This window comes from Lactuca virosa, chromosome 4 (assembly GCF_052849685.1).
Source record: "Lactuca virosa cultivar CGN04683 chromosome 4, Lactuca_virosa_CGN04683_v6, whole genome shotgun sequence".
NCBI lineage: Eukaryota > Viridiplantae > Streptophyta > Magnoliopsida > Asterales > Asteraceae > Lactuca > Lactuca virosa.
This window is the reverse complement of record NC_136429.1, coordinates 310074515-310097827: the sequence shown is the minus strand read 5'-3', so window position 1 is coordinate 310097827 and position 23313 is coordinate 310074515.

Sequence of the window (23313 nt, the reverse complement as noted above, 5' to 3'; positions counted from 1 at the left end):
AGACTTTACCTGAAGTAGAGTCAAACTTTTTGACTTTACTATCTTTTAGATATCTCAGGTAGTCAGGGCAGCTTTGCTTCCAGTGTCCCTTTAAATGGCAAGAACAATCCCATAACCGGCCTTTCTTAAGTTCAAACTCTTTGACTTTAGCCAATTTCTCTCCATAGGAGAAGAAATCATTCCTGGAATGTCACTATTTTTCATGGAAACTTGGGAAGTAGATCTTCCAATCAAATTTGCTTTACCAAAGCTCTAAATCACTACTGATTTAGCAGCAACAAGCAAATATGTAAGATCGATAAGGGTCATGTAGCGATCTGTCATCAGGGAGTGATTGAAGAACCAAGTCAACAGCCAGCTACCTCGAGACTTCGACACCCGACTCTCCCAGATTGTCAATATGCGACTTAATCTCCAAGATGTAAGCACATATAGACTTTTCTTGCCAATAGGGATTGAGTGACCTTGAACCTTTCAAGTCTTTGAACTTGTGGTTTAGGGAGAATTATTGGAGGAGGTGGAAGAAGTGAAGTATGATTTCCAGTCCCATTAATGTACAATGAAGGGATTAATCTTTCACCTTGATTGCCATGTGGGATATCATCTTCACTAGGAAAACTTTATCCAAAAGGATAAGGAAGACCATAGTTGTCTAAACAAGACATCTATGAGGGAGAAATTCAAGTTTAGTTGATTTAAGTCCTTAATATAACACCCAATTTGAAATATTAAGGCTAGGACCCAACACAATATTTTATAACTTGGAAGAGGGATGCCATAATCCAAGCTACAAAATATTTGAAGGTAGCTAAATGATGATTTACCAATTTCCACCATGAAAAACGAAATTTAACATTAGATTTTAAATGAATTGAAAGACCCCTTCGAAGGGTACCAAGGGAAAGTCTCTTGATGGCTCCTCTTCAAGTGGAACCAAGAAAGGTTCCATTCCTCCTTCTTCAAACCTAAAGGAAGCACAATGCTTCTACTGCCAGGAAAAGGGGCACTGGAAACGAAGCTGCCCTAAATACTTTCAAGATGTAAAGGATGGGAAAGTTAAACCCACCCATGCAGGTATTTACACTATATTGTCTAATAACTCATTGAAAACTAACTCTTGGGTGCTTGATACAGGTTGTGGTATTCACATTTGTACTGATTTGCATGGCCTAAGAAGAAGTGAGAAAGTGGAGCACGGGAAGATAAACTTAATCATGGGGAATAGGAAAGCATCACCTGTTACCAAGATAGGAGTATATTATTTATTGCTTAATAATGGGTTAATGTTAGATTTGAATAAATGTTGTTACTCATCTGAAATGGCGAGAAATATTATTTCCTTTCATGGCTTGTACAAACAAGGGTTTTCCTTTTCATTTGATAATGATAATGATGCTATTAATGTTTATTACAATGATGTATTTTACTTTAAAGCATTACCTTGTGATAGTGTATATGAAGCTGTGAATGTTGTAGATAATCTAGGAAATAATTTGTTGTGTATTGATTCTTCAGATAGCTTAGACAAAGCATCTTTGTGGCATTATCGTTTTGGACATGTCAACAAGAAGCACATAGGACAACTCCAAAAGACTGGAGTCCTAGAATCATTTGATCTAAAGTCGGATGATAGTTGCGAATCTTGTTTACTTGGAAAAATGACAAAGTCACCCTTCACTGGTACTTGTGAGAGGGGTGAGGGCTTGTTGGACCTCATACACTCTGATGTGTGTGGACCCTTCAAGAGTGCCACAAGAGATGCTAACCACTATTATGTGACTTTTACTGATGATTATAGTAGATATGGATATATCTATTTAATCAAGAATAAGTCAGAGACCTTTGAGAAATTCAAAGAGTTTAAGCAGGAAGTAGATAATCAACTGAGCAGGAACATCAAGATGCTCCGATCCGATCGGGGAGGAGAGTATCTTAGTATTGAGTTTCTTGACTATCTTAAGGAATGTGGGATTGTCTCACAATTGACACCTCCTAGGACACCACAGTTGAATGGTGTAGCAGAGAGGCGTAATCGAACCTTATTGGATATGGTTAGTTCCATGATGAGTCGAGCTTCGTTACCAATCTCATTCTGGGGGTATGCCTTAGAGACTGCCGCCCACATCCTTAATCTAGTCCCTACAAAGAAGGTTGACAAAACACCTCATGAGATGTGGACTGGGAAAGTTCCCAACTTGGACCACATCAAGATTTGGGATTGCGAGGCTTTCGTGAGGCGCGAGTCTCATGACAAGATCGAACCTCGAAGCGAGAGATGTATTTTCATCGGCTACCCACAGAAATCCTTTGGTTATCTCTTCTACAGACCCAGTGAGAATGTGGTCTTTGTGGCTAGAAGAGGAGTCTTTCGGGAGAGAGAATTTATAAGCCAAGGAGACAGTGGGAGGCAAATTGACCTTAAATAACTTCAAGAGTCAAGCGGGGAAGGAACCTCAAACACTAGTGACCAACCTGAGGAGGAAACTCCTGTTGATCCGATAGATGAGCCCATACCTCTAAGGCGTTCCACGATAGTTAGGAATGCACCTGAGCATTACTATGGTTTCCATATTATTGCGGAAGGTGATACGCTTATCAGTGATAGTACACTAGTAAGTCTGGATGAACCTAACAGCTACACGGAAGCCATGACAGACCCTGAGGCTGCTAAATGGAAAGAGGCTATGGACAGCGAGATACAGTCCATGTATGACAATCAAGTTTGGAACTTGGTTGACAATGTACCAGGTCGTAAGACAGTTGGGTGCAAATGGATCTTCAAGAAGAAGACCAACATAGATGGTAATATACACACTTATAAGGCGCGACTGGTTGCAAAGGGCTATTCTCAAACTCTGGGAGTTGATTATGATGAGACCTTTTCACTAGTAGCAAAGATTAAGTCTATTAGGGTTATGGTAGCCATTGCTGCATTTCATGATTATGAAATATGGCAAATGGATGTCAAAACCGCTTTCCTTAATGGGAAGTTGGCTGAGGATGTTTACATGGCTCAGCCAGAGGGTTTTGTCAATACAAAGTATCCTAATAGAGTGTGTAAGATTGAGAAATCCATTTAAGGATTAAAACAAGCACCTCGCAGATGGAATCTTTGCTTCGATGAGAAAGTCAAGGAGTTTGGTTTTTCGAGGAGTGAAGATGAGTCCTGTGTATATGTTAGGGCTAGTGGGAGTATAGTTAGCTTTTTGGTGTTGTATGTGGATGACATGCTACTCATAGGAAATGACATCCCAACCTTGCAGGAGATTAAGTCCTGGCTTGGGAAGTGTTTCGCTATGAAGGACCTTGGGGAAGCTGCCTATATCCTAGGGATAAGGATATTGAGAGAGATGAGTAAGAGACTAATTGGACTTAGTCAGAGTACTTACTTGGATAAGGTACTGAAGAGGTTCAGTATGCAGGATTACAAGAAAGGGGAATTACCAATCTAGAGTAACGCCAAACTGAGTAAGACTCAGAGTACGAGTACAGAGACCGAGATAGCTGAGATGAGTCATGTACCATATGCTTCCGCTGTGGGCTCAATCATGTATGCTATGACTTGTACTCGCCCTGATGTGGCCTTTACCTTGAGCATGGTCAGTAGATATCAAGGGAACCCTAGCAAGGCTCACTGGACCGCGGTAAAGAACATTCTCAAGTACCTGCGAAGGACTAAGGACTGGGTCCTTACCCTTGGTGGCAGTGATGACTTGAGAGTGGTAGGATACAGCGATGCTAGCTTTCATACTGATAGGGATAATTTCCGCTCTCAGTCAGGCTGGGTCTTTATCGTAAATGGAGGAGCATTTACTTGGAAAAGTTCCAAGCAGGAGACAATAGCTGATTCTACTTGTGAATCCGAGTACATAGCAGCAAGTGAGGCAGCAAAGGAGGCGATATGATTAAAGAACTTCATCGGAGACCTTGGAGTTGTACCGGCTATAAAGGAGCCAATGGAAATTTTTTGTGACAGCGAAAGTGCGGTTGCTTTGGATAAGGAACCAAGAGATCATGGAAGATCTAGGCACATTGACAGAAAATTCAATTTCATCAGACATTAAATAGAAGAAGGACTCCTCGTAGCAAAGAGGGTATCATCAGATGAGAACGCAGCAGATCCCCCCCCCCCACGAAGGGACTGAGTAGGGTTAAGCATTTACAGCATGCAAGGCGCATCGGGCTGAGGGATGATATTAGTTTTAATAATTAGATAGTTGTGAAACTTGTAAAATGTAATTGACATTTGATGATTAAATAAAAGTTGTTATTTATTTATGAGTAAAGTGTTACTATCTTATGTTAATCGTTTACTATTGTTTCAATTTTGCATGTTTTGACTTCCAGGATAATTATATTATTCAAACTCTCCACAGTCAGTCATACTTTGGAAGTAGGTATTGAATTAAGACTGTCATGAATTGGGTTTGTAGACTGTCTAAGGTGTATTATGTTGGATAAGGTGTCTAAGTCCATAACTATTTCTGGTATGTACTTGACCCGACCCGGCATGGTCCATTTGGGTTGCATGGCATCATGCATTTGGATAGACTAAATGAGAGAAATAACACTTGTGGTTTATTAATATATTATAAGTTCTAATATATTAATAGTATTATTTAATTAGTATTGATCAAGAATTAATCTAGGATTAATTAAGTGATCAAAAGATGACTAATTAAATATATGGGTTGATCATGTAAATCATCCATAACTTGTATAGTGGGCTAAAAGGCTCCATGGATAATCAGGTTGGGTTAAACCCATTGAATGCTCCATGGAGGCTCCATAGGAGTTACAAACCCACGGGTCATGGAAATGAAGAGTCATGCCACATTAGGGTTTACATGGTGTAACCCTAGATGTGATACACTATATAAGCAACATGTTCTCCACCAAAATCGGTGACACTAAGAAACAAGAGGGCTAGAGCCGATTTTGCAAGTGTAAGATTCTCTCAAAGTTTACTCCTTTGCATTTGGTGTTGTGTGAAGCATTTGAGGCATCACACTTGGGGTGCTAGGCTCACAAGGTTTCAAGGATCATAATCAACAACAAGGTAAGTTATTCTATCTTTCATTCAAGTTAAAAATGTTCCCCGTGTATGCTAGATAGGAATATAACCTTGGAATTCAACTTTGCATGATTATTAGACAAACATAGATCCAAGGTTATTAGGGTTGCATGTACACTTAGGAAGTGTTAGAATGCTCAAAACCCATCAGTGGTATCAGAGCCAGGTTTGTTTGTTGTTGTTTTTGTTTTTTTTTTTTTGTGCAAACAGCTTGAAAAAAAAAATCGTTTTTCTGTTTTCTGCTCGTATGAAAGTTTGCACATTTGTTGCTGGAAATGGACTAGAAACATTACCCTAAACTGTTTTGATGTTTTAAAGCTTGTTTTAGATGGTGTAATGTTTATGCTAATCCATTTACAATGGCAATTATTAAAATTACAAGTTTTTTTTAAGTGTAATTTTTTGATTCTTGAAAGTGTTCATATTCATGTTCTTGAACTTATGAAGATTAGATGATCATAGGAATTGTTTGTAACCTTCATGGTAGTTTAATTCATGATCATAATGTGTTTTAATGGAGTCCATAACTTGTCCTCAAGTTATGGAAAACCAAAAGTCTCACTTTTATTAAAGCCATTAAAAGAACACAAGAGTTATAAAAAATGAAGAGTCTTCATTTTTATTACTCAATTAATTCATAAGTTATAAGAAATGAAAAGTTTTGGAAGTTTACAAAACTTGCCCTCAAGTTTTGGAACATGTAAAGTCTTGATTAAAACTTTAGTTCCAACCCTTAGAATTTTAAAAGTTAAAATTCAACCCTTATACTTGATAATATTATAAGTTACTAATATATATATATATATATATATATATATATATATATATATATATATATATATATATATATATATATATATATATATATATATATAACGTCAAGTCGTCTTACCGCTAGTACGCCTCATTCACGAAGCCGGTCTATAAGGGGGGTATAAGGTTGTTGCCTATAAAATGGCAACTTAATGGGTGTCCACTCTCACCCACCGCTTCCTTGATCGGTGGAGGGTCGTTAGCCGAACGGGTAAGACAAGGACTTATAAATTCTCATTAAAAGTATGATGAATATTATAAAGTAACTAAATGCTTTTATTAAATTCCCAATCTTAGTTACTGTAGGAAAATGTGAATAAGGTGCTAATCCATGAAATTACACTTTACACTTTGTTTAAGTCGTTGGTGGAGCGTGTGTGGTTAACCGGCACACTAACTTGGACTTAACAAGGTAGGTAAAGGGTGACTTAAGGTTTACCATAGCATCGGTGGAGCGTGTGTGGTTTACCGGCACATCGATTGAGTGATAAACCTTGAGGGTACCAAGTGATTTGCATGGTTACTTCACACCTCGTTTTGTGATCCTCGGTATCCCAGTCACAAAACTTGGAGGGCACACTCGAGATTGAAACACGCCTTTGAAAAGTTCATTGAATCTCAAAAGAATCTAGGAATTTCTAAGAACCAATTAAAAACCTAATATTTATATTTCGTTTTTCATGGTGGAAATTGGTGAGTCGTCATTCACCTACGTTTCAAATATGTTATAGCTTGGATTACGGCATACCTCTTCTAAGTTATAATATATTATGATTGGATCCTAGCCTTAATATTACATTTGGGTGTTTTATTAAGGGCTCTCTTAATATCTAAACTAATCTTGTTCTCTTCTTTCAGATGTCTTCAAACAATGCTGCTTCTGGCTTTAATCCTAAAGGCTCCTTTACCCTTATGAACTTGTGTGGGAAAGTCACTTTTGATGGATCCAACTTCAATGAATGGATCAGAAACATCAGGATGATTACCCGCTACGAGGACAAAGAATATGTCCTTGACAAGGAGCTTAAGGAGATTGATGAGACCACTGCAACTCCCCAGGAGATCGCTGACTTCCGGGCACATGAAAGGGATGCTACAAAAGTAGCATGCATCATGTTGGCCACCATGACAGCGGAACTCCAAAAGTCCTATGAGGACTTCTACCCTTTTGAAATGCACCAAGATCTGATGGAAAGATACCATCAAAGTGCACGACAAGAGAGGTATGAAATCATATGCTCTATCATAACAACCATGATGAAGGACGGGGAATCCGTCACGAGCCACATGCAGAAAATGCAAAGGTATGTGGATCGGTTGCTGAAGCTTAATGTGAACTTCCCTGAGGAGCTTGCAATAGATATCATTTTGCACTCCTTACCATCATGCTATGATCAATTCCGCATGACATATCACATGAATAAGGAAGAGGTCACACTCAGCAAACTTCAGAGACTCCTTAAGACCGCAGAAACAGGTCTTAAGGGTAAGTCGGTTGTTAACACTCCTACTCCAAACTCCGCCCCGGTTTTGGCAATCGGTAAAGGTAGAGGGAAGAAGAGGAAGAGCTCTTCGAAGGGTACCAAGGCTAGGACCCTTGATGGCTCTTCTTCAAGTGGAACCAAGAAAGGTTTTGTCACTCCTTCTTCTGACCCTAAAGAGGCTGAATGCTTCTATTGCCATGAAAAGTCACATTGGAAGCGGAACTGCCCAAAGTACCAGCAAGATGTGAAGGATGGGAAAGTTAAACCCAACCATGCAGGTATTTACACTATCTTATCTAATAACTCACCCCATTCTAACTCTTGGGTCCTTGATACCGGTTGTGGTATTCATATCTGTTCTGATTTGCAGGGACTAAGAAGAAGTGAGAATGTGGAGCATGGAAGAATAAACTTAATCATGGGGAATAGGAAAGCTTTACCTGTCACCAAGATTGGAGTTTATACTTTATCGCTAAGTAGTGGGTTTAGTTTAGATTTGAATAAATGTTGTTATTCGCCAGAAATGGCAAGAAATATTATTTCCTTTCATGCATTGTATAAACAAGGTTTCACCTTTTCATTTGATAATGAAGTTGGTTCGATTAATGCTTTCTTTAATAATGTTCTTTATTTTAAAGCATTACCTTGTGATGGTGTGTATGAAACTGTATCTGTGGTTGATAACTTAGGAAATAATGTATTGTGTATTGATTCTGTTAATGATAATAACTTGGATAAAGCATCATTATGGCATTGTCGTCTTGGACATATAAGCAAGAAACGCATAGGCCAACTCCAAAAGGATGGAGTATTGGAGTCATTTGACCTAAAGTCAGATGATAGTTGCGAATCATGCTTACTTGGAAAAATGACAAAGTCACCCTTCACAGGCTCTTGTGAGAGGGGTGAAGGTTTGTTGGATCTTATACACACGGATGTGTGTGGGCCCTTCAAACATGCCACAAGGGATGCTAATCGTTATTATTTGACTTTTACTGATGATTACAGTAGATATGGATATGTCTACTTAATCAAGCATAAGTCAGAGACTTTTGAGAGGTTTAAAGAGTTTAAACAGGAAGTCGAGAATCAATTGGGCAGGAACATTAAGATGCTTCGATCCGATCGAGGTGGTGAGTATCTTAGTTCAGAGTTCCTCGACTATCTTAGGGAATGTGGGATTGTCTCACAATTGACACCTCCCAGGACACCGCAGTTGAATGGTGTAGCTGAGAGGCGTAATCGAACCTTGTTGGATATGGTTCGTTCCATGATGAGTCGAGCTTCGCTACCAATCTCATTTTGGGGGTATGCCTTAGAGACTGCCGCCCATATCCTTAATCTAGTTCCCACAAAGAAAGTTGCCAAAACTCCTCATGAGATGTGGATTGGTAAAGTACCCAAACTAGACCACATTAAGATTTGGGGTTGCGAGGCTTTCGTGAGACGCGAGACTCATGATAAGCTCGAACCTCGAAGTGAGAGGTGTATTTTCATCGGCTACCCACAGAAATCCTTTGGTTACCTCTTCTACAGACCTAGTGAGAATGTGGTCTTTGTAGCTAGGAGGGCTTTCTTTCGAGAGAGAGAGTTCATAAGCCAAGGAGACAGTGGGAGGCAAGTTGACCTTGAAGAAATTCAAGAGTCAAGTGGTGAAGGAACTTCAAACCCTAGCACTCAACTTGAGGAGGAAACTCCTGTTGAGCCAATTGACAAGTCTGTACCTCTGAGGCGTTCCACAAGGGTTAGGAATGCACCTGAGCATTACTATGGATTCCATATTACCGCGGAAGGTGATACACTTATAAGTGATGAGACACTGATAGGTCTGGATGAACCTAACAGTTACGCGGAAGCCATGGCAGGCCTTGAGTCAGCCAAGTGGAAAATGGACAACGAGATACAGTCCATGTATGACAATCAAGTTTGGAACTTGGTTGAGAATGTACCAGGTCGTAAGACTGTAGGGTGCAAATGGATCTTCAAGAAGAAGACCGACATGGATGGTAATGTACACACTTATAAGGCACGACTGGTTGCAAAGGGTTTCTCACAAACTCCGGGAGTTGATTATGATGAGTCCTTTTCTCTAGTGGCCAAGATTAAGTCTATTAGGGTTCTGTTAGCCATAGCCGCATTTCATGACTATGAAATATGGCAAATGGATGTCAAAACCGCTTTCCTTAATGGAAAGTTGGCTGAGGATGTTTACATGAGTCAGCCAGAGGGTTTTGTCAATACAGAGTACCCTAATAGAGTGTGTAAGCTTGAGAAATCCATTTATGGGTTAAAGCAAGCACCTCGCAGATGGAATCTTTGCTTTGATGAGAAAGTCAAGGAATTTGGCTTTTCTAGGAGTGAAGATGAATCTTGTGTATATGTCAAGGCTAGTGGGAGTATAGTTAGCTTTTTGGTATTGTATGTGGATGACATACTACTCATAGGAAATGACATCCCAACTCTGCAGGAAGTTAAGTCCTGGCTTGGGAAGTGTTTCTCTATGAAGGACCTAGGAGAAGCTGCCTATATTCTAGGGATAAGGATCCTGAGAGACCGGAGTCAAAGACTAATTGGACTTAGTCAGAGTACCTACTTGGATAAGGTGCTGAAGAGATTCGGCATGCAGGACTCCAAGAAAGGAGAGTTACCCATCCAGAGTAACGCCAGATTGAGTAAGACACAAAGCCCTAGTACTGAGGCTGAGATAGCAGAAATGAGTTGAATACCTTATGCTTCGGCTGTAGGATCGATCATGTATGCTATGACGTGTACTCGACCTGATGTAGCCTTTTCTTTGAGCATGGTTAGCGAGTATCAGGGGAACCCTGGCAAGGCACACTGGACTGCGGTAAAGAATATCCTCAAGTACCTACGGAGGACTAAGGACTGGGTCCTTACCCTCGGTGGGAGTGAAGACTTGAGAGTTGTAGGGTATAGTGATGCTAGCTTTCAGACTGATAGGGATAATTTCCGTTCTCAGTCAGGCTGGGTCTTTACCTTAAATGGAGGAGCAATTTCTTGGAAGAGTTCCAAGCAAGAGACAGTGGCTAATTCAACTTGCGAATCAGAGTATATAGCAGCTAGCGAGGCAACAAAGGAGGCGATATGGCTGAAGAACTTCATTGGAGACCTTGGAGTTGTACCAGCTATTAAAGAGCCAATGGAAATTTTCTGTGATAGTGAAAGTGCAGTTGCCTTAGCCAAGGAACCAAGGGATCACGGGAAATCCAGACACATCGACAGAAAATACCATTTCATCAGACATCGAATAGAAGAAGGACTCCTCGTGGCAAAGAGGGTATCATCGGATGAGAATCCAGCAGATCCCCTCACGAAGGGACTGACTCGGGTTAAGCATCTCCAGCATGCTCGGAGCATAGGGCTGAAGGATGATATTAGATTAGTAGTTAGATAACCTTGAAATTTGTAAAGTGTAATTGACATTAGATGATGAATAAAAGGTGTTTATTTATGAGTAAAGTGTTGCTATCTCTTGTCGATCGTTTACTATATTTCTTTTGCATGTTTTGAATTCCAGAATAATTATGTTTGGTATATCATATTATTCGAACCTCTACAGTCGGTCATATGTCGGAAGTAGGTATGAATCAAGACTGTCATGATTGGTTGCAGAGGTCTAAGTTGTTGGACATGGCTACAACACTCATGAGTGCTCATAAGTTCTGAGCATTGGACTCAACCCACGCTCACTGGAATCACTTCATGGAATTTATCTCGAGTGATCGTGAGACGGTAATATCATATAAGTCTTCAAACCTAGATATATGATTTGTTACTTATGAGTTGGTTATGCATTGATTGTACGAAAACGCATTGGTAACTCGATGTTATAAAACGTGCTCTTGTGTATAATTCAATGAGTAGTAGAACAAACATATGAGTCGAAGTTTATCTGTTCCTTCGTGGATTAGAAGCTGATATCTGGGCCCCTCGATGATTTTGTTTTGACCTATGTACCGGGCCCGGTCAGAACTAAGTTGATGTGTTCAATTGAGTTCTATGTCAAACAAATCGGAAATCGGGAAACAAACTGCTGGACACAAAGTAAGACACTGTTCCATGTATTTTTCCGGCTGATATCTAGAATAGAGGATTATATGATCACTTATCTGAAATGGCGTATCATCATCTTCTCAGTTCCGAGAAACCTTGAAAAGAGCTACGATTGTTGATCGGTTCCTGAAGTCATACTTGCAGTTATAGTTATTAGACTTATCCAAGTGGGAGACTGTTGGATAAGGTGTCTAAGTCCATAACTATTTCTGGTATGTACTTGACCCGACCCGGCATGGTCCATTTGGGTTGCATGACATCATGCATTTGGATAGACTAAATGAGAGAAATAACACTTGTGGTTTATTAATATATTATAAGTTCTAATATATTAATAGTATTATTTAATTAGTATTGATCAAGAATTAATCTAGGATTAATTAAGTGATCAAAAGATGACTAATTAAATATATGGGTTGATCATGTAAATCATCCATAACTTGTATAGTGGGCTAAAAGGCTCCATGGATAATCAAGTTGGGTTAAACCCATTGAATGCTCCATGGAGGCTCCATGGGAGTTACAAACCCACGGGTCATGGAAATGAAGAGTCATGCCACATTAGGGTTTACATGGTGTAACCCTAGATGTGACACACTATATAAGCAACATGTTCTCCACCAAAATCGGTGACACTAAGAAACAAGAGGGCTATAGCCGATTTTGCAAGTGTAAGATTCTCTCAAAGTTTACTCCTTTGCATTTGGTGTTGTGTGAAGCATTTGAGGCATCACACTTGTGGTGCTAGGCTCACAAGGTTTCAAGGATCATAATCAACAACAAGGTAAGTTATTCTATCTTTCATTCAAGTTAAAAATGTTCCTCATGTATGCTAGATAGGAATATAACCTTGGAATTCAACTTTGCATGATTATTAGACAAACATAGATCCAAGGTTATTAGGGTTGCATGTACACTTAGGAAGTGTTAGAATGCTCAAAACCCATCATATTAGACATAGCAATGGTTGCTGCAACATTCATGAGTGCTCATAAGTTCTGAGTATTGGACTCAACCCACGCTCACTTGTATCACTTCATGGAATTTATCTCGAGTGATCGTGAGACGGTAATATCATATAAATCTTCTAACCTAGAGATATGAGTTGTTGACTATGAATTGGTTATACATTGATTGTACGAAAACGCATTGGTAACTCGATGTTATAAAACGTGATTTTGTGTATAATTCAATAAGTAGTCAGTACAAGCATATGAGTCGAAGTTTATCTGTTCCTTCTAGGATTAGAAGCGATATCTGGGCCCCTCGATGATTTTGTTTTGACCTATGTACTGGGCCCGGTCAGAACCTAATTGATGTGTTCAATTTAGTTCTATGTCAAACAAGTCAGAGATCGAGAAAAAAATGCTGGACAATAAGTAAGACCATGTTCCATGTGTTTGTCCGGCTGATATCTTGAGAACAGAGGATTATATGATCACTTATCTTAAATGGTGTATCATCATCATCATCTTAGTTCCAAGAGACTTTGAAAGAGCTACGATTGCTAGTCGGATTCTGAAGTCATATTTGCAACTATAGTTATTAGACTTATCCAAACTGTTGGATATAGTGTCTAAGCCCATAACTATATTTGGTATGTACTTGACCCGACCCGACTGTCACACCCCGGCCGACGGCGGAAATGCCGAGCTTGTGCGACGTCTTCATGGTTCACAGTTATTGATTACATTGAACAGTATAACACAAAGGTTATTTTTATATTACAAAATTGAACAGTATAACACAAAGGTTATTTTTATATTACAAAATATTTTACATAATGTACTAGGTTTTTAGAATACAAGAAACCAAAAATTACAAGTAGTTCTTAATCAGATAAGTACACTAAAGATAAAAAAAAAATGCTCTGACGATCCCATGAAGATTTCCCAAAAGATTGATACGGCCGACTCTTATTTTCCTGAGAATACATGTCATTTAAAAATGTCAACATAAAGTTGGCGAGTTTACATGTTTGTATATTTGTATTAACGTACTTTTTACTCCAAAGAATATTTTTATTGTATATAAGTATTTTCAAACTTATATTTGTATGTGTACTTTATTTCCAAAAGTACTTGTTCTATTGTATATAAGTAATTTCAAACTTATATTTGATTTTAGGCGTGATTATCAATGTTACATGAGTTCCCATAATCGAGCTACAGACGAGTTGTTACCCCTCACGACGCTTCATCAGATGTCGTAGTGTTTAGACAGTTATCACCCGTGACTTGACCGTCGATGGTTGTAGCTAGCAACCGCAGGTGGGGTGTCAGCCCGTATAGATCTATACATAACTCTCCCGCTCACTTAATATTTAACGATTATAGGTAGGGGACTTTACTAAGTATTACACTTAAGTGATGAATGTGTCTCATGTAAACCCTTGAATGAGTAGTGCTAAAAGTTGTAGTCTTGTAACTTAACGTGTTTATGTTTATCGGTTTATGTTATATAATTATAAAAATATTTTTATAATTATATCACTAAATAGTTTTGTAAAACTTATATATGCAGAGTAACAGCAATGTGTAATAATTTATTCACAGATTAACGACAATGCATAATAAAATTTTATATTATGTGGGTATAGTAACGACAATGCATATATGCATAATATAATATTTTAACGGCAATGCATAATATAGTTTTTTTTTTAATATTGTGTGGGCATAATAACGGCAATGCATAATATAGTTTTATATTATATGGGCAACATAACGACAGTGTTTACTAAATTTTATATATGTAAACGACTGTTTTAACGGTAAACTGTTATAACGATTATGTAACTAAATTATAAGCGATATAAACAATTTATCATTTATATAAATAAATAATATAAAAATATGTATCCTCCCCCGAAATATGATAAAAAGTTTAAAATAGGGCCGTGAAACTCACCCTCGTAGCGTGTTTTTATTTGACGATAAACTCTGTGTGAAAGTGATCAAAGATTGGGGGCGAAACCTTGAAGTGAGGAAGACTCCAAGAAATAGAGAGGGTTGGTGAATATTTATGAGAAAATGAGCCGACTTTTAAAATATAAAAGATGATTGCTTCTATTTATAGTAATTTTTATGGTTATCTTTATTGTGACGTATTCTTCATGGAATGCCACATGCATGCCACCTTATGCCACTAAGTTATGTACGTGATAATTCTTATCCACCATGATACGTGTTTGTTTTTAAACACACCTCCATCATACCTCCATCATATATATCTTGCTTTAATATTCTTATTAATAGAATATTCATTTTAAAGTATCTAATATATCAATTTGTATATCAATTTGAATATTATTGATACGTAATTAAATAAATTTGATTGAAAAGTTATTTTATGAAATATATATATATATATATATATATATATATATATATATATATATATATAAACATATCGTTTGTTTCGATTTATGTATATATTTACCATACAAAACGTGACTGATATATATATATATATATATATATATATATATATATATATATATATATATATATATATATATATATATATATATATATATATATATATATATATATATATATATATATATAAAGTGTTATATGTCGATTTGTCATTATATAAGAATAAAATTTTACCAATTATATATTAAATATTATTTAATGACTAATCTAACTTTTAATGATCGGTAATTTACGCCGTAAAATATAACTAGTTAATTTTTGTTGAAATTACGAGGGTTACAATTTTTTTTTTCTTTTTTTTTTGTAAATAAAATTTGTATTTTTATTAAAAGTTGTTCAAACATTACTAATTAAGCCTATTACATTTGATTTACGTCACGTTCGCAAGTGACACCCGTTAAATTAATTTGACTGATGTCACACCGGCATGGTCCATTTGGGTTGCATGACATTGCAATAATTGGATAGACCAAAATGAGAGAAATGCCACTTTAGGTGTATTAATATATTATAAGTACTAATATATTAATAATATTATTTAATTAGTATTGATCAAAGAATTAATCTTGAATTAATTAAGTGATCAAAAAGAGACTAATTAAATATGTAGGGTTGATTATGTAAATAATCTATTCTTGTATAGTGGGCTAATGATCCATGGTTTGTATGGATTGGGTTAAAACCCATAAGGTGCTCCATGGATAGTCCATGGGGGTTACAAACCCATGGATCATGGAATGTGGAAAGCCATGACAATTAGGGTTTACATGGTGTAACCCTAATTGTGTCACAACTATATAAAGGCTCCTTGTCTAGCAAAATTGGCACTACTACAAGCAAGTAAGAGGGCTAGCCAATTTGAGTTTAGTGTAATTCTCTCAAGGTTATTCCAAGAATTGTGGTGTTGTGTGAAGCATTTGAGGCATCACATTTGGGGTGCTAGGCTCACAAAGTCATCAAGGAATCCAAGCTTCTAAGAGGTATGTTATTCTACTTGTTTTTGTATTACAAGTTATTATGAACCTTGGAAAAATCATTTTGCATGTATCTTAGTTAAACATAGATTCAAGGTTTCTAGGGTTGCATGTACACCATAGGAGTGTTAGAATGCTCAAAACCCAACAGCGGTATCAGAGCCTAGGCTTGTTTGTGTGATACTTGATGCAAACTTGTTGAAAAACTCAAGTTTTCTGCATTCTGCAGCATGAACTCGCCGAGTCCATGGGGGGACTCAACGAGTCCATGAGTAAATTCATCCTACTCGTCGAGTAGGTTCGTGCATTCGACGAGTAGGAGCCTCAGAATGCAGATTTTCGAGTTTTGCTGCTGGAAATGGACTAGAAACATTACCCTAAACTGTTTTGGTGTTTTAAAACCTGTTTTAGATGGTGTAATGCTTATGCTAATCCATTTACAATGGCTAATATCAAAATTCCTACATATATATGTTAATATGCTTCTTGAAATTTTGATATTCATGTTCTTATGAGTTTTAGAAGATCATAGGAATTATCTGTAACTTGCTTGTAAGTATGATTCTTGATCTTAATGGTTAATCATGGAGTTCATAACTTGTCCTCAAGTGATGGATTACCAAAAGTCACTTCCTTAAAAGTGTCATTAAAGAATAAGAGGTTACATAAAATGAAGAGTCTTCATTTTAATGAACCATTAAGCTCATAAGTTATGAAATGAAAAGTCTTGATTAGTTTCAATACTTGCCCTCAAGTTTTGGAATTTGTAAAGTCTTACACCCTAATACTTTAATATCCAAATTGAACCTTAGAATTTTAAAAAATTTAAAATTCAACCCTTATACTATTATTATATTAAAAGTTTAAATATATAGATATGTATAAGAATAAGTCAGTCTTACCGTTAGTAGGCCTCATTCACGAAGCCGGTCTATAAGGGGGGTATAAGGTCGTTGCCTATAAAATGGTAGCTTAATGGGTGTCCACTCTCACCCACCGCTTCCTTGACTGGTGGAGGGCCGCTAGCCGAACGGGTAGGACAAGGACTTTAATCTTCATTAAAAAGTATAATGAAATTATAAAGTAACTACACTTTAATAATTCCCAATCTTAGTTACTTTAGGAAAATGGGAAATAGGTGCTAACCCATGAAATTACACTTTGTACCATACCAAGTCGTTAGTGGAGCGCGTGTGGTTAACCGACACACTAACGAGGACTAGTAAGAGTGACAAAGGGTAACTTAATTTTATCATAGATCGATGGAGCGCGTGTGGTTAACCGGCACATCGATTAGGTGGTAAAAAGTTAAGGGTACCAAGTCAATTTGCATGGTTATTCACACCTTGTTTGTGATCCTCGACATCCCAATCACAAACTTGAGAGGGCACAATCGAGATTCAAACATGCCGTTGAAAGTTCAATGTATCTCAAAAGATCTAGGAATTTCAAATCCAATAAAACTTAATAATTTATTTCGTTTTCGTGGTGGAAATTGGTAAATCATCATTTACCTACCTTCAAATATTTTATAGCTTGGATTACGGCATCCCTCTTCCAACTATAAATAGTTTGTTGGGTCCTAGCCTTAATACTTCATTTGGGTGACTTATTAAGGACTCTTCATCTAATAAAACTTGTCTTTCTTTCTTTTCAGATGTCTTCAAACACTGCTAGTGGCTCAAACCCTACATGCTCCTTTTCCCTAATGAACTTGTGTGGGAAAATCACTTTTGATGGTTCAAATTTCAATGAATGGATTAGGAACATCAGAATGATTACTCGCTATGAGGGCAAAGAGTATGTCCTAGATAAGGAGTTAAAGGTTATCGATGAGTCAACTGCTACTCCTGAGGAGATTGCTGAGTACACTACCCATGAGAAAGATGCCACTAAGGTTTCTTGTATCAAGTTGGCGACAATGACAGCAGAACTCCAGAAATCCTATGAAGATTTCTACCCTTTTGAAATGCACCAAGATCTGATGGATAGGTACCATCAGAGTGCACGTCAGGAGAGGTATGAAATCATTTCCTCCATGATAACAGCTAGGATGAAGCAGGGAGAATCCCTCACTGGTCACTTGCAGAAGATGCAAAGGTTTGTGGACTGGTTATTAAAGCTTAATGTGGACTTTCCTGAAGAAATGGCGATTGACATCATTCTCCATTCCTTACCTCCAAGTTATGATCAGTTTCGTATGACTTATCATATGAACAAGGAGGAAGTCACACTGAGTAAACTTCAAGGACTTTTAAGGACCGCTGAAAGTGGCCTTAAATCAGCTGTTACTCCTACTCCTACTACCGCCCCTGTCTTGGCAATTGCGCATGGAAAGGGGAAGAAGAGAAAGACCCCTTCGAAGGGTACCAAGGGAGAGTCTCTTGATGGCTCCTCTTCAAGTGGAACCAAGAAAGGTTCCATTCCTCCTTCTTCAAACCCAAAGGAAGCACAATGCTTCTACTACCAGGAAAAGGGGCACTGGAAACGAAGCTGCCCCAAATACTTGCAGGATGTAAAGGATGGGAAAGTTAAACCCACCCATGCAGGTATGTACACTATATTGTCTAATAACTCATTGAAAACTAACTCTTAGGTGCTTGATACAGGTTGTGGTATTCACATTTGTACTGATTTGCAGGGCCTAAGAAGAAGTGAGAAAGTGGAGCACGGGAAGATAAACTTAATCATGGGGAATAGGAAAGCATCACCTGTTACCAAGATAGGAGTATATTATTTATTGCTTAATAATGGGTTAATGTTAGATTTGAATAAATGTTGTTACTCGTCTGAAATGGCGAGAAATATTATTTCCTTTCATGGCTTGTACAAACAAGGGTTTTCCTTTTCATTTGATAATGATAATGATGCTATTAATGTTTATTACAATGATGTATTTTACTTTAAAGCATTACCTTGTGATGGTGTATATGAAGCTGTGAATGTTGTAGATAATCTAGGAAATAATTTGTTGTGTATTGATTCTTCAGATAGCTTAGACAAAGCATCTTTGTGGCATTATCGTTTTGGACATGTCAACAAGAAGCACATAGGACAACTCCAAAAGACTGGAGTCCTAGAATCATTTGATCTAAAGTCGGATGATAGTTGCGAATCTTGTTTACTTGGAAAAATGACAAAGTCACCCTTCACTGGTACTTGTGAGAGGGGTGAGGGCTTGTTGGACCTCATACACTCTGATGTGTGTGGACCCTTCAAGAGTGCCACAAGAGATGCTAACCACTATTATGTGACTTTTACTGATGATTATAGTAGATATGGATATATCTATTTAATCAAGAATAAGTCAGAGACCTTTGAGAAATTCAAAGAGTTTAAGCAGGAAGTAGAGAATCAACTGAGCAGGAACATCAAGATGCTCCGATCCGATCGGGGAGGAGAGTATCTTAGTATTGAGTTTCTTGACTATCTTAAGGAATGTGGGATTGTCTCACAATTGACACCTCCTAGGACACCACAGTTGAATGGTGTAGTAGAGAGGCGTAATCGAACCTTATTGGATATGGTTCGTTCCATGATGAGTCGAGCTTCGTTACCAATCTCATTCTGGGGGTATGCCTTAGAGACTGCCGCCCACATCCTTAATCTAGTCCCTATAAAGAAGGTTGCCAAAACACCTCATGAGATGTGGACTGGGAAAGTTCCCAACTTGGACCACATCAAGATTTGGGGTTGCGAGGCTTTCGTGAGGCGCGAGTCTCATGACAAGATCGAACCTCGAAGCAAGAGATGTATTTTCATCGGCTACCCACAGAAATCCTTTGGTTATCTCTTCTATAGACCCAGTGAGAATGTGGTCTTTCTGGCTAGAAGAGGAGTCTTTCGGGAGAGAGAATTTATAAGCCAAGGAGACAGTGGGAGGCAAATTGACCTTAAATAACTTCAAGAGTCAAGCGGGGAAGGAACCTCAAACACTAGTGACCAACCTGAGGAGGAAACTCCTGTTGATCCGATAGATGAGTCCATACCTCTAAGGCGTTCCACGAGAGTTAGGAATGCACCTGAGCATAACTATGGTTTCCATATTATTGCGGAAGGTGATACGCTTATCAGTGATAGTACACTAGTAAGTCTGGATGAACCTAACAGCTGCACAGAAGCCATGGCAGGCCCTGAGGCTGCTAAATGGAAAGAGGCTATGGACAGCGAGATACAGTCCATGTATGACAATGAAGTTTGGAACTTGGTTGACAATGTACCAGGTTGTAAGACAGTTGGGTGCAAATGGATCTTCAAGAAGAAGACCGACATGGATGGTAATATACACACTTATAAGGCACGACTGGTTGCAAAGGGCTATTCTCAAACTCTGGGAGTTGATTATGATGAGACCTTTTCACCAGTTTCAAAGATTAAGTCTATTAGGGTTATGCTCGCCATTGCTGCATTTCATGATTATGAAATATGGCAAATGGATGTCAAAACCGCTTTCCTTAATGGGAATGGCTCAGCCAGAGCGTTTTGTCAATACAAAGTATCCTAATAGAGTGTGTAAGCTTGAGAAATCCATTTATGGATTAAAACAAGCACCTCGCAGATGGAATCTTTGCTTCGATGAGAAAGTCAAGGAGTTTGGTTTTTCGAGGAGTGAAGATGAGTCCTGTGTATATGTTAGGGCTAGTGGGAGTATAGTTAGCTTCTTGGTGTTGTATGTGGATGACATCCTACTCATAGGAAATGACATTCCAACCTTGCAGGAGATTAAGTCCTGGCTTGGGAAGTGTTTCGCTATGAAGGACCTTGGGGAAGCTGACTATATCCTAGGGATAAGGATATTGAGAGACAGGAGTAAGAGACTAATTGGGCTTAGTCAGAGTACTTACTTGGATAAGGTACTGAAGAGGTTCAGTATGCAGGATTCCAAGAAAGAGGAATTACCAATCTAGAGTAACGCCAAACTGAGTAAGACTCAGAGTCCGAGTACAGAGACCGAGATAGCTGAGATGAGTCATGTACCATATGCTTCCGCTGTGGGCTCAATCATGTATGCTATGACTTGTACTCGCCCTGATGTGGCCTTTGCCTTGAGCATGGTCAGTAGATATCAAGGGAACCCTGGCAAGGCTCACTGGACCGCGGTAAAGAACATTCTCAAGTATCTGCGAAGGACTAAGGACTGGGTCCTTACCCTTGGTGGCAGTGATGACTTGAGAGTGGTAGGATACAGCGATGCTAGCTTTCAGACTGATAGGGATAATTTCCGCTCTCAGTCAGGCTGGGTCTTTATCGTAAATGGAGGAGCAATTACTTGGAAAAGTTCCAAGCAGGAGACAGTAGCTGATTCTACTTGTGAATCAGAGTACATAGCAGCAAGCGAGGCAGCAAAGGAGGCGATATGACTAAAGAACTTCATCGGAGACCTTGGAGTTGTACCGGCTATAAAGGAGCCAATGGAAATTTTCTGTGACAGCGAAAGTGCTGTTGCTTTGGATAAGGAACCAAGAGATCATGGAAGATCTAGGCACATTGACAGAAAATACAATTTCATCAGACATCAAATAGAAAAAGGACTCCTCGTAGCAAAGAGGGTATCATCAGATGAGAACCCAACAGATCCCCCCCACGAAGGGACTGAGTAGGGTTAAGCATTTACAGCATGCAAGGCGCATCGGGCTGAGGGATGATATTAGTTTTAATAATTAGATAGTTGTGAAACTTGTAAAATGTAATTGACATTTGATGATTAAATAAAAGTTGTTATTTATTTATGAGTAAAGTGTTACTATCTTATGTTAATCGTTTACTATTGTTTCAATTTTGCATGTTTTGACTTTCAGGATAATTATATTATTCAAACTCTCCACAATCAGTCATACTTTGGAAGTAGGTATTGAATTAAGACTGTCATGAATTGGGTTTGTAGACTGTCTAAGGTGTATTAGACATAGCAATGGTTGCTGCAACATTCATGAGTGCTCATAAGTTCTGAGTATTGGACTCAACCCACGCTCACTTGTATCACTTCATGGAATTTATCTCGAGTGATCGTGAGACGGTAATATCATATAAATCTTCAAACCTAGAGATATGAGTTGTTGACTATGAATTGCTTATACATTTATTGTACGAAAACGCATTGGTAACTCGATGTTATAAAACGTGCTTTTGTGCATAATTCAATAAGTAGTCAGTACAAGCATATGAGTCGAAGTTTATCTGTTCCTTCTAGGATTAGAAGCGATATCTGGGCCCCTCGATGATTTTGTTTTGACCTATGTACCGGGCCCGGTCAGAACCTAATTGATGTGTTCAATTTAGTTCTATGTCAAACAAGTCAGAGATCGAGAAATAAATGTTGGACAATAAGTAAGACCATGTTCCATGTGTTTGTCCGACTGATATCTTGAGAACAAAGGATTATATGATCACTTATCTTAAATGGCGTATCATCATCATCATCTTAGTTCCAAGAGACTTTGAAAGAGCTACGATTGCTAGTCGGATTCTGAAGTCATATTTGCAACTATAGTTATTAGACTTATCCAAACTGTTGGATATAGTGTCTAAGCCCATAACTATATTTGGTATGTACTTGACCCGACCCAGCATGGTCCATTTGGGTTGCATGGCATTGCAATAATTGGATAGACCAAAATGAGAGAAAGGATACTTTAGGTGTATTAATATATTATAAGTACTAATATATTAATAATATTATTTAATTAGTATTGATCAAAGAATTAATCTTGAATTAATTAAGTGATCAAAAAGAGACTAATTAAATATGTGGGGTTGATTATGTAAATAATCTATTCTTGTATAGTGGGCTAATGATCCATGGTTTGTATGGATTGGGTTAAAACCCATAAGGTGCTCCATGGATAGTCCATGGGGGTTACAAACCCATGGATCATGGAATGTGGAAAGCCATGACAATTAGGGTTTACATGGTGTAACCCTAATTGTGTCACAACTATATAAAGGCTCCTTGTCTAGCAAAATTGGCACTACTACAAGCAAGTAAGAGGGCTAGCCAATTTGAGTTTAGTGTAATTCTCTCAAGGTTATTCCAAGAATTGTGGTGTTGTGTGAAGCATTTGAGGCATCACATTTGGGGTGCTAGGATCACAAAGTCATCAAGGAATCCAAGCTTCTAAGAGGTATGTTATTCTACTTGTTTTTGTATTACAAGTTATTATGAACCTTGGAAAAATCATTTTGCATGTATCTTAGTCAAACATATATCCAAGGTTTCTAGGGTTGCATGTACACCATAGGAGTGTTAGAATGCTCAAAACCCAACAGTAACCTTATACCCCCCTTATAGACCGGCTTCGTGATTGAGGCCTACTAACGGTAAGACTGACTTTGTTCTTATACATATATATATAAATATTAACTTTTAATATTATAATAGTATAAAGGTTGAATTTTAACTTTTAAAATTCTTAGGGTTGGAATTAAAGTGTACATGAGGGGATAACTTTACAAAT